At 40.4% G+C, this 12,579-nt stretch overlaps 1 protein-coding gene across 2 annotated transcripts in view; it reads left to right on the top strand.

The window, feature by feature from the left end:
* Hivep3 (HIVEP zinc finger 3) overlaps window positions 1-12,579 on the top strand; it is a 420,584-nt gene that overhangs the window by 37,564 nt on the left and 370,441 nt on the right. The window lies entirely within an intron of this gene.

Here is a 12,579-nt window from a genome sequence, read left to right as displayed (position 1 = left end):
AGGAAAGAATATACCTTCTTCTCTGCAGCCCATGGAACCTTCTCGAAAATTGACCACATACTCGGAAACAAAGGAAACCTCCACAGATACAAAAAAATATCAGTGTCCACCTGTGTCTTATCAGATCACCACGGATTAAAGTTAGAATTCAACAACAATCCTACCTCCAGAAAGCCGACAAACTCATGGAAACTGAACAGTCAACTACTGAACCACACCTGGGTCAAGGAAGAAATCAAGAAAGAAATTAAAGTCTTCCTTGAATTTAATGAAAATAAAGGGACAACATACTCAAACCTATGGGACACTATGAAAGCAGTGCTAAGAGGAAAGTTCATAGCACTAAGTGCCCACTTAAAGAAAACAGAGAAAGCATACATCGGAGACTTAACAGTACACCTGAAAGCTTTAGAAAAAAAAAGAAGCAGACACGCCCAGGAGGAGTAGAAGACTGGAAATAATCAAACTGAGGGCTGAAATCAACAAAATAGAAACGCAGAAAATAGTCCAAAGAATCAATGAAACAAAAAGTTGGTTCTTGGAGAAAATCAACAAGATCGACAAACCCCTATCCAAACTAATTAAACGACAGAGAGAGAACACGCAAATAAATAAGATCAGAAATGAAAAGGGGGACATAACCACAGACACAGAGGAAATTCAGAGAATCATTAGATCTTACTACAAAAGCCTGTATGCCACAAAACTGGAAAATGTAAAAGAAATGGACACTTTTTTAGATAAATACCATTTACCAAAGTTAAACCAGGACCAGTCAGTCGCGAAGAATTAGAAGCTGTTATCAAAAACCTCCCTTCCAAAAAAAGCCCAGGACCAGATGGTTTCAATGCAGAATTCTACCAGAACTTCCAAGAAGACCTAATACCTATACTCCTTAATGTATTCCACAATATAGAATCAGAAGGGTCATTACCAAATTCCTTTTATGAAGCTACAGTTACTATGATACCAAAACCACACAAAGACTCAACCAGGAAAGAGAATTACAGGCCAATCTCACTCATGAATATCGATGCAAAAATCCTCAACAAAATACTGGCGAACCGAATCCAAGAACACATCCAAAAAATTATCCATTATGATCAAGTAGGCTTCATTCCTGAGATGCAGGGCTGGTTCAACATACGAAAATCTATCAATGTAATCCAGCATATAAATAAACTGAAAGAAAAAAACCATATGATCATTTCATTAGATGCTGAAAAAGCATTTGACAAAATTCAACATCCATTTATGTTAAAAGTCTTGGAGAGATTAGGGATACAAAGGTCATATCTAAATATAAATAAATATAATGAAAGCTATTTACAGCAAGCCGTCAGCTAACATTAAATTAAATGGAGAAAAACTCAAAGCCATCCCACTAAAATCAGGAACACGACAAGGATGTCCACTCTCTCCATACCTCTTCAATATAGTGCTTGAAGTTCTAGTAATAGCAATAAGACAACATAAAGGGATCAAGGGGATTCGTATCGGAAAAGAAGTTAAGCTCTCGTTATTTGCAGATGATATGATAGTATACATAAGCGACCCCAAAAACTCTACCAAAGAACTCCTATAGCTGATAAACACCTTTAGTAATGTGGCAGGATACAAGATCAACTCCAAAAAATCAGTGGCCTTCCTATACACTAAGGATAAGGAAACAGAGAGGGAAATCAGAGAAGCATCACCTTTCACGATAGCCACAAATAGCATAAAATATCTTGGGGTAACTCTGACCAAGGATGTGAAAGATCTATTTGACAAGAACTTTAAGTCTTTGAAGAAAGAAATTGAAGAGGACACCAGAAAATGGAAGGATCTCCCTTGCTCCTGGATTGGGAGGATCGACATAGTAAAAATGGCAATTCTACCAAAAGCAATCTATAGATTCAATGCAATCCCCATCAAAATCCCATCAAAATTCTTCACAGATCTGGAGAAGACAATAATCAACTTTATATGGAAAAACAAAAAACCCAGGATAGCCAAAACAATCTTATACAACAAAGGAGCGTCTGGAGGCATTACCATCCCTGACTTCAAACTCTACTACAGAGCTACAGTATTGAAAACAGCTTGGTATTGGCATAAAAACAGAGAAGTCGACCAATGGAATCGAATAGAAGACCCTGACATTAACCCACAAACATATGAACACCTGATTTTCGATAAAGTAGCTAAAAGTATACAATGGAAAAAAGAGAGCATCTTCAACAAATTGTGCTGGCAAAACTGGAGGTCAACCTGTAGAAGAATGAAAATAGATCCATATCTATCACCATGCACAAAACTCAAGTCCAAATGGATTAAAGACCTCAATATCAGTCCGAACACACTGAACCTGATAGAAGAGAAAGTGGGAAGTACTCTACAACACATGGGCACAGGAGACCACTTCTTACGTACAACCCCAGCAGCACAGACATTAAGGACCTCATTGAATAAATGGGACCTCCTGAGACTGAGAAGCTTCTCTAAAGCAAAGGACACTGTCACTAAGACACAAAGGCAACCCACTTACTGGGAGAAGATCTTCACCAACCCCGCAACTGACAAAGGTCTGATCTCCAAAATATATAAAGAACTCAAGAAACTAGACCGTAAAACTCTAATCAACCCAATTATAAAATGGGGTATTGAGCTGAACAGAGAATTCTCAACAGAAGAACTTCAAATGGCCAAAAGACGCTTAAGGTCATGCTCAACTTCCTTAGCGATCAGGGAAATGCAAATCAAGACAACTTTAAGATAGCATCTTACACCTGTCAGAATGGCTAAAATAAAAAACACCAATGATAGCCTTTGTTGGAGAGGTTGTGGAGAAAGGGGTACACTCATCCATTGCTGGTGGGAATGCAAACTTGTGCAACCACTTGCACAACATACTGCAACCGCAGTATGGCGGTTTCTCAGGAAATTCAGGATCAACTTACCCCTGGACCCAGCAATACCACTCTTGGGAATATACCCAAGAGAGGCCTTATCATACAACAAAAGTATATGCTCTACGATGTTCATAGCAGCATTGTTTGTGATAGCCAGAACCTGGAAACAACCTAGATGCCCTTCAATGGAAGAATGGATGAAGAAAGTATGGAATATATACATATTAGAGTACTACTCAGCAGTAAGAAACAAGGACTTCTTGAATTTTGCATACAAATGAATGGAAATAGAAAACACTATCCTGAGTGAGGTAAGCCAGACCCAAAAAGAGGAACATGGGATGTACTCACTCATATTTGGTTTCTAGCCATAAACCAAGGACATTGAGCCTATAATTAGTGATCCTAGAGAAGCTAAATAAGGAGAACCCAAAGAAAAACATATAGGCATCCTCCTGAATATTAACCTTCAGCAAGCGATGAAAGGAGACAGAGACAGAGACCCACATTGGAGCACAGGACTGAAATCTCAAGGTCCAAATCAGGAGCAGAAGGAGAGAGAGCACGAGCAAGGAACTCAGGACCGTGAGGGGTGCACCCACACACTTAGACAATGGGGATGTTCTACTGGGAACTCACCAAGACCAGCTGGCCTGGGTCTGGAAAAGCCTGGGATAAAACCGGACTCTCTGAACATAGCGGACAATGAGGACTACTGAGAACTCAAGAACAAGGGCAATGGGTTTCTGATCCTACTGCACACACTGACTTTGTGGGAGCCTAGGCAGTTTGGATGCTCAACTTACTAGACCTGGATGGAGGTCGGGGTTCCTTGGACTTCCCACAGGACAGGGAACCCTGATTGCTTTTCGGGCTGAGGGGGGGGACTTAATTGGGGGAGGGGGAGGGAAATGGGAGGCGGTGGCGTGGAAGAGACAGAAATCTTTAATAAATAAATAAATTAAAAAATTAAAAAAAATATTTTCACTGAGAATCTAATCCTAGATGGGGAATGGCTTTCTTTGAATACATTGAAGATGGGGCTGGAGAAATAGTTATGTGGTTAAGAGCATGTGCTCTTTCAGAGGACCCAGCTTCAATTCCCAGCACCCACATGATGGTTCACAACTGCCTGTTACTCTAGTACAGGAGAATCTGAAGTCCTTGTCTCATGTCTGAAGAAACCAGGCACACAGTTGGTGCACAGGCACACATACAGCCAAAACACCCCCACACATAAAATAGTGGATACATTGAAGATGACATTCCATTGTCTTTGTCCTGCCTTGTGACTGTCAGGAAGCCAAATGCTAGTCTTTGAAGGTAATATTCTCTCCTTGGCTACTTTTAAGATGTTTCACCTGTGGATATTTTATGCTGAGCCACTGTAATGTGCCTAGGAGTGAGTTTCCTAAGGTGCTTGGGTATTTTCCTTTGTGAGCATGTCACTGTTAAAAAGATAGGTGATGGGAACGCACTATCGTTTTTCACAATGATGGGTTTTCCACTGAGCCTTTTGCCAGGCGTCTATGATTAGCTTTGTTGATGCTGGGAAAATCTTCTCAGAGGATTACTTGCTTCCTTCTATTCTCTTGCTCTCTTCTTTCTAGGACTTTGAAAAATGCAGTCAGACCTCATCTTCCCTATTACATAATCTCACTAATGTTTTCTCTCTTGTTTTTCTTTGCTATATTTTGGGTAAAGTTTTTGGATCTTCGACATGGTCTAAGCTGTTATTAAATCAAGCTGTCAATCTTGTGTGTGTGTGTGTGTGTGTGTGTGTGTGTGTGTGTTTTAAAAACAATTGTTTCTGGAACTTCTTCTTGGCTACTTTTCAAATCATTAGTGTTATTTCCAGATTCTGGGTCCCTGTAGGTATTGTCAGACTGTAACTTGGTTTCTTTAAACAAAGTAAACGCAGTTGTTCTGTAATTTATCCTTGATAATTGCAATAGCCTTACTCTGGGTTTATATGCTTCTTATGGTGCTATTCTGCTTGTGAACTGCTTGTTTCCTAGGGTCCAGCATAGGGGGTATTTTTTTTTGTCAGTTATCATTGTTAAAAGATAGGTCATGGGAATGCATTGACCACTGAGAGAGCAAGGTGCCTTCTCTAGAGAGTGCTGGGCTTCATAAAGCTCTGCCAAGAATCTAGGGCTATTTCTGGTCTAGTGTAGTTGTTCAGTAAATGGAGCTCTTGTTCTTTTTCCCCATGCATGTGAAATATATTTGGTTAGCAAATTCTTGCTGACTATCCTTTCCATTTTCCTCGCCATTACCTTATCTCAGTCATTACCTCTCTTCAGCTGTCTGCTCTGCCTTGTCAGTGCCTTGCCTGGCCACTGTGTATACACAGGCTTTTTTGTTCATGGCACCACTGTCAACATAGCATGCTCTATGGTTGCTAGTTCATTTGTCTTCAGATTATTTAAATTGACAAACAATAAACAATATGTGCTTATGACACAACTCTCTCTCTCTCTCTCTCTCTCTCTCTCTCACACACACACACACACACACACACACACACACACACACACTATGGAACAATTTTCTCACTGAAATTTACCCTTACATCTTTTTACCAATACCCTCCAACTCTCACATCCCCCGCTCTCTGGCAGCCACCATCCTTCTCTCTGTTTAGCTTTCCTAGACTCTATGTAAGCAAGGTCATGCAGTACTTGCCTTTGTGTGCCTAGTTTATTTAATTTCACACGCTGTCTTTCACATTCCTTTATGCTGTTGAAAGTGATAAGGTTTGTCTTCTTTAAGGCTAAATAGTTTTTTATGGTGTATAAATATCACTTTTCTTTTTTCATATTTTGGCTATTATAAATAATGCTGCAATGAACACAGTATAGATATCACTTTGAGATATTGGTTTTAATTTATGTGTATGTGTGTAAATATCTATATCTATCTATCTATCTATCTATCTATCTATCTATCTATCTATCTAATTTCCCTCAAAGTAGGTTTTCTTTCTTTCTTTCTTTCTTTTTTTTTTTTTTAGGTTTTCTAAATTATATAGTGGTTCTACTTTTGACACTTTGAGGAAACCCCATTTTGATTTTTTTTTTTTTTTTGGTTTTTTGAGACAGGGTTTCTCTGTGGCTTTGGAGCCTGTCCTGGAATTAGCTCTGTAGACCAGGCTGGTCTCGAACTCACAGAGATCCGCCTGCCTCTGCCTCCCGAGTGCTGGGATTAAAGGCGTGCGCCACCACCGCCCGGCTAAAGCAAACATTTTTTTTTTGTTTTGTTTTTTGTTTTTCCAGACAGGGTTTCTCAGTAACTATGGAGCCAGTCCTGGAACTCACTCTGTAGACCAGGTTAGCCTCGACCTCACAGAGATTCTCCTGCCTCTGCCTCCCAAGTGCTGGCATTAAAGGCGTGCGCCACCACTGCCAGGCCCCCATTTTGATTTTTACAACAACCATACTCATTTACAATGTGTAAGTGTTGACAGAGGTTTCTGTTCTGTCCAGTCCCTCAGCCGTTCAGTCCCAAAGAAATACACAGAAGCTTACATTAATTATAAACTGGTTGGCCTATTAGTTCAGGCTACTTATTAACTAACTCTTACATCTTACATAACCCATAATTCTTGTCTGTGTTAACCATGTAGCTTGGGACCCTTTATCAGTGAGGCATTCTCATCTTGCTTCCTCTGTGGGTGATGACTGTAGACTGAGCCTTTCTTCTTCCCAGAATTCTCCTGTTCTGGTTGCCCTGCCTATACTTCCTGCCTGGCTACTGGCTAATCAGTATTTTATTAAACCAATGCAAGTGACAAATCTTTACAGGGTACAAGACCATTGTCCTCTATGTGCTCACCAAAACTTATTGGTGATAACAGCCACCCTAAGTAGTATGAGGTAATATCTCCTTGTGAGTATTATGTTTTTAGATTAATTTTTTATTTTAGGTTTATGGTTGTTTTGTCTGCATGAATGTATGTGCACTGTGTGCATGCCTAGTGTCTGTGGAAGCCAGAGAGGGTATTGGATCTCCTGGAGTTGGATGTATGGAAAATGGAAACCACCATATGGGTGTTGGAACCAAACCTGTGTCCTATGCAAGAGCAACAAGTGTTCTTAACACTGATCTATCTCCCTAGCCCCACTTTTTGTGGTCTTAATTTACATTTCTATGATGATTGATGATTGGTAGTACAGAACATCTTTTAGTATACCTGTTGGCCACTTATGTCTGCTTTTAAGAAATGTCATTTCAGGTCCTTTTAAAAAACAGGTTATTTAATCAAAACTAAAACTTAATTAATTTGATGCACAGATAGATTTCAGCTAGGCAGAAGTAGCAGGTTCAAAGCTCTATTATATTACAGGGTGGATATAGTTGACAATGACATTGTGAACGAGCAAACAAGTAAAATAGTAGAGTTTAAATGTTTTCGTTAGAACTAATATATAAATTATGTATCAGATATATAATGAATATAACAGTTTAATTATTCCACAGTATACACATATATCAAAGTAGCCCACAGGTACATGGAAGTTTCACATGTCAGCATGTTTTCTGGGTTTGGAGGGCTCACTTTTCTCAGCTATATCCCTTGTACATATCTTCTATCCTAAGCTTTGTCTCTTTACTGCTTTCTTGCCTGTGCAGGATCTTTTTAGGTGCACGTAGCTCCACTCATCTGGTTTTTGTTTGTGCATTTGTTTGTTTGTTTGTTTGTATGTTTCCTGTGCTTTGAGGTCCATATCCATATGACTGATACTAAGATGCCTTCACCTGTGTTTCTATAGTTTTGGGGGCTATGTTTAAACCTTTAGTCTACTTCAAGTTGGTTTTGGGATATGGAGTGAGATGAGTGTCTAATTTCACGACTAGTTCCCCAAGACCATTTATTGATGAGATTGCTCTTTCTCTGTATGCTTTAGGTACCTTCATTAAAGCTCAGCTGGCCCTGAATATGTGGCTTTCATTCAGGGTTCCTGTTCTGTTCAGCTAGTCTGTGTCTTAGTCACTTTTCTGCTGCTGTGACCAAAGCAGCTAAAGAAAGGGAGTTTATTGGGGCCTTATAGATCCAAGAGTTCATCACTATCACTGGAGGAAGCATGGCAGCAAGCAGGCAAGTGGGCAGGCAGGCATGGTGCTGAAGCAGCAGCTGAGAGCTCACATTTTAAACTACAATCAGAAAACAGAGAGAGAACACTTGAAATTTCAGGAGACTTTTGAAATTTCAAATCCAAGCCCTAGTGACACACCTACTCCTCCAAGGCCACACCTCTTAATCCTTTCCAAACAGATGCACCAACTGGGACCAAGTATTCAGACATATGAGCCTATAGGGGCCATTGTAATCGAAATTACCACAGTCTATATTTCTGGTTGTGTCCAATGCCATGCTGTTTTGATCACGATAACTTTGTGTGGTAGATATTGTGGTACCTCAAGCATTGTTCTATACAATATTATATTGGCTTCTTGAGGTCTTTGTGGTATCATATTAATTTTTGGATTCTCTTTCTATTTCTATGAAACCTATTACTGAAATAATTATAGAAATTTCATTAAGCTGTAGGTCTCCTTGGACAATGTAGATGTTTTAGTAGTATTAATTCCTCTATGAGTACTATTTACTATGATAGGACTAGTGGGCAATTTGCAGAATTATGAATGAATGACTATTATTATCTCTTACTCAAAATCCTTTATACACAATTTAGTAGAGTAGAAAAGACCAGTTGTGTGTGTATGTATGTGTGTGTGTACATACATGCACATATGCATGAAAACTGGAGGACAGTGAGATTTCTTGTGTCCTGCTTTCTTATTCTCTGCCTTCTTCCCTTGAGACTGGGTCTTTCACTGAACCTAAAAGTAGCTGGAGGCCACCAAACACCCTCAATCCTCCTGCCCCTGTCTCTCTACTCCAGCACTGGGGTTACAGGCATACCCAGCTTTTTATGTGGTGCTGGAACCCAAACTCAGGTGTTGTGAACCAAGTACTGTTACCACTAAAGCACCTCTTTATCCCCAACATGTTGACTTTTGTTGATTAGAGATACAGATGGTGTGAAGCAGCTTCTGGACTAATATATTACTCTATAGAAGTCTGCTTACTTAGGGGATACAATTTTCTACAACACTGTTTTTTTTAAAAAATCATACTTAACAATATTTGATAAGTAGCATTCATTTGGCTGGGCATGGTGTTGTTGTATACCTGTAGTTCCCTAACATGGAGTCTGAGGCAAAAGCACTATGGAGTTCAAGGCCAGCCTGGGCTACATAGTAAAACCTTAGCTCAAAACACCAAACTGAACCCCTGAAAAAAATTTATTTAATACTTTCCCCAAAAAGCACTACCTTAATAAATATTTTTATTAAATGTGTAGTATGAATTCACCCCCTTCTTTAGCACATACATATAGAAGTCCACTATTAACCATGGAAGCCTTGTTACACGAATATGACAACATTTTTGGTAAAATACATTCCTTGTCTTTGGAACCAAAGTTCCCATTAACTTCTGAACATTCATTCTGCCAGCACTGCTCCTCTTTCAGAGAGCTCCCACACTGTAGATTCTCATAAGAAATAGACACAGGTCGCAGGCAATGCAGGAGTTAGACACAGTTGAGTCAGGTGGCATTACTGTGTGATGAGTGATGTAAAAATGATAGTCAGGTTTAATTGTCAATCATCTGGGAAGAGTCTCAGTGAGGGATCATTTGTGTTAGGTTGGCCTGTGGGCGTGTCTGGGGGAAACTCTCTTACTGTGTTAGTTGATGTGGGAAGTTGCACCCTAAGAGTGAGTAGCACCATTCTCTGGGTGTGGGTCCTGCACATAAAGAGTAGAGAACATAAGCTGAGCAGTAGACACTATGTATCCATTTTCTCTCTGTTCTTTACTGTGGATGTGACTGGCCACTTGAAGTTCCTGCCTTGACATCCCCACAATAAAAAACTGTAAAATAGAATTGTAAGCCATTATAAACCCTTTTACACCTAAGCTGCTTTTTATTGAAGTATATTATCACAACAATAGAAATAAAACAAGGACAGGAGATGTCCCATCGGCTATGGCTGCTTCTTATCCTACAAAGATCTTAATTTTAAACTGGATGAACTAAATATACGACAAATTTTACCCACAGAGTTTTTCTATGTAGATGACTTTTGTAGTCACCGGAGAATTAGTGCTCGATGAAGCAAATATTCACAGCTGTTATGGTTTGAGCGCGAAACGACCCCCATGGGCTCCTGCATCTGAACACTTGATCTCTAGATCACTGTTTGGAGAGATTGTGGGCTTTTTGGGATGTGTAGCCTGGCCTGCTGTGGCTCAGCCTTTTCTCTGCAGTTGTGATGTGCCTGGCTTGTCGTACCTCCACTGCCATATCTTCAAGACATTCCCATCGGGCCTTGGGCTGAAGATGTGAGCAGAAAGAAAGTTTTCCCACTTAAGTTGCTTCTGCCAGATGTTTTGTCACAACGAGAAAAGTAACGACTCCTTCAGCCATCTGGACACGGGCAAGCGCGCTGCTCCAAGCTGCTGTGCTTTGTGGCTGAGTGAGATGGTAGGGCATTTCCCCGCTTCTGAATATGGCTGGTCCCCCGTCCCTCAGAGCTGAGGAACAGGAGGGAGTCATGCTGTTCAGACTTAGGAGACAGACTTAGAGGTTATAAGTTGCAGGTTTGTGGCTCCACAAACTTCATATGTTGAAACGCTAACCCCAGCGGGATGGTCCTGAGATGGGGCTTTGAGAAAGACCCAGGCCAAGAGGGTGGAGACACAAGAGCACTTGTTTCCCTTTCTCTCCGATGTGTTAGGACATAGCAAGAAGACGGCCATCTGGTCTAGTCCTGCCAGACCAAGATCTGACACATTCCTCCTTGATTTAGGATTTCCCGGCCTTCAGAACTGCGAGAGACATTTTGTATGCTTAAGCCATGCAGTGTGTGTTATTTTTGTTACAGCAGTCTGAGTTAAGATGGCAGAATGTTCAAGTTCTTCATTCTGCCCTTAAAATTCTATGTGATTTAGCTTACTTCTTAGGTTTATTCTGTGCTACTGTAATCCATGCTATTCACAAGCACACGATGCTCTTCATAGTCTGTGTCCCTCTGCTAGGACTAATCTTCTAGCGTTCTGTGCTGGTCCTTCCTTGCTTTTCACATCTCAACTTGAAATGCTTCCTGAAGGCCTTCCCTGATACTCTTTTTGGAAGCTGATCTTCTCTTGATTCCCTTTCTCAGAACTCTCTTGTGTAATCACTGTATTTGCTGTTTGTTATTTGTTCCATTGCTAGATCATATGCATCAAGAGGGAAATATGGCGGGCAATTCAAAAACACCTATTGAATAAGTTGCATCCTGAAATCACTAGGAGTTACTATATTCTATTCTGTGGCCTGGTGGATTTCTCCTCCTTGTTATTCACACATGAGCAAATGGTGCTAGCTTCCTATCACTATACCAAGATAACCATGAACAATAGACTTACAAAGAGAAAAGAACCAGTTTTGGAGGGTGTGGTGGTTTGAATGTAATTGGCCCCCATTAGCTCATAGGAACCAGCACTATTAGGACGTGTGGCTTTGTTGGAGTGGGTATGGCCTTGTTGGAGGAACTGTGTCACTGTGGGGGCAGGCTTTGCAGTCTCCTGTGCTCAAGCTATACCCAATGTTAGTCCACTTCCTGTTGCCTGCAGATCAAGGTGTAAAATACTCAGCTCCTTCTCCAGCACCATGTCTGCCTGCCGCCATGTCTCACCATAATGGTAATGGACTGAACCTCTGAACTGTAAGTTACCCCCATTAAATGCTTCCCTTTATAAGAGTTGCTGTGGTCATGGTCTCTCTTTACAGCAATAAAAACCCAAACTAAGACAGATGATCCATTCTATATACTGCTGAGCATGGGTGAAAGAGCAAATCCACTCAACTCATGATCCAGGGAGTAAAAGACAGCAGGGAAGAGATGGGGTCCTAAGCCCCACTTTCCAAGGCCGCAGCTCCAGCTTTCTAAAGACCTCTCACCAATCTCTCCTTCCTGCCCTAAACTTTAACATGTAGGCTTTGGAGGGACGGTCAAGATCTGAACTACTGAAACCTTGTGCTAGTAGAGGGGAATGGACTTTTCTAAAAAAATAAAGACATCAAAAATTCTCTTGCCCTCTTTCATGTTTTTTTTTTAATTCTTAATCCCTTTACTTCATTTTTCCAGTTATATCCCCATTCCTCTTGAGTGAGTGTTTCTTACTGTAGGCTTAGCTTTCTGAAATGTTAGTCCTGCTTCTAGAACTTTCTCATGTGTCTTATAGTTCCTAATTAATATTACGTCTCCCTCATTCCTTTCCTAACTATTCATGTCATCATGATGTCACAACTTTGCTCTCTTTCTGTCTGTCTTCCCATCCCCATATATGTTACAGTCCTTGTGAGTTTTCTCAGGAGAACAGAGCCTGGCTTAATGTATACCTAGGGAGTTTGATGTTCTTAAAGAAAATTTGTGTATTTCCTGCTTACCCATTCATTCTTACTAAGGAATTTATCACGATTGGTTTAAAACTACTCTGAAAAATTAGTTCTTCCTTCTTTTTTGATTCCAAGTGGTGCACTGCCTTTCCTTTGTATACAGGACTATATTTCGATTAAGTCCTGCTTGCCCCTCTGGATGGGGTGGAGTAGACTGAATCTCATCAGGA

This window comes from Microtus oregoni, unplaced genomic scaffold (assembly GCF_018167655.1).
Source record: "Microtus oregoni isolate MIOR12 unplaced genomic scaffold, Mior012 000005F_ref0000423, whole genome shotgun sequence".
Classification (NCBI taxonomy): Eukaryota; Metazoa; Chordata; class Mammalia; order Rodentia; family Cricetidae; genus Microtus; species Microtus oregoni.
The sequence above is the reverse complement of the archived record's forward strand: the minus strand, read 5'-3'. Positions and strand labels throughout refer to the sequence as shown.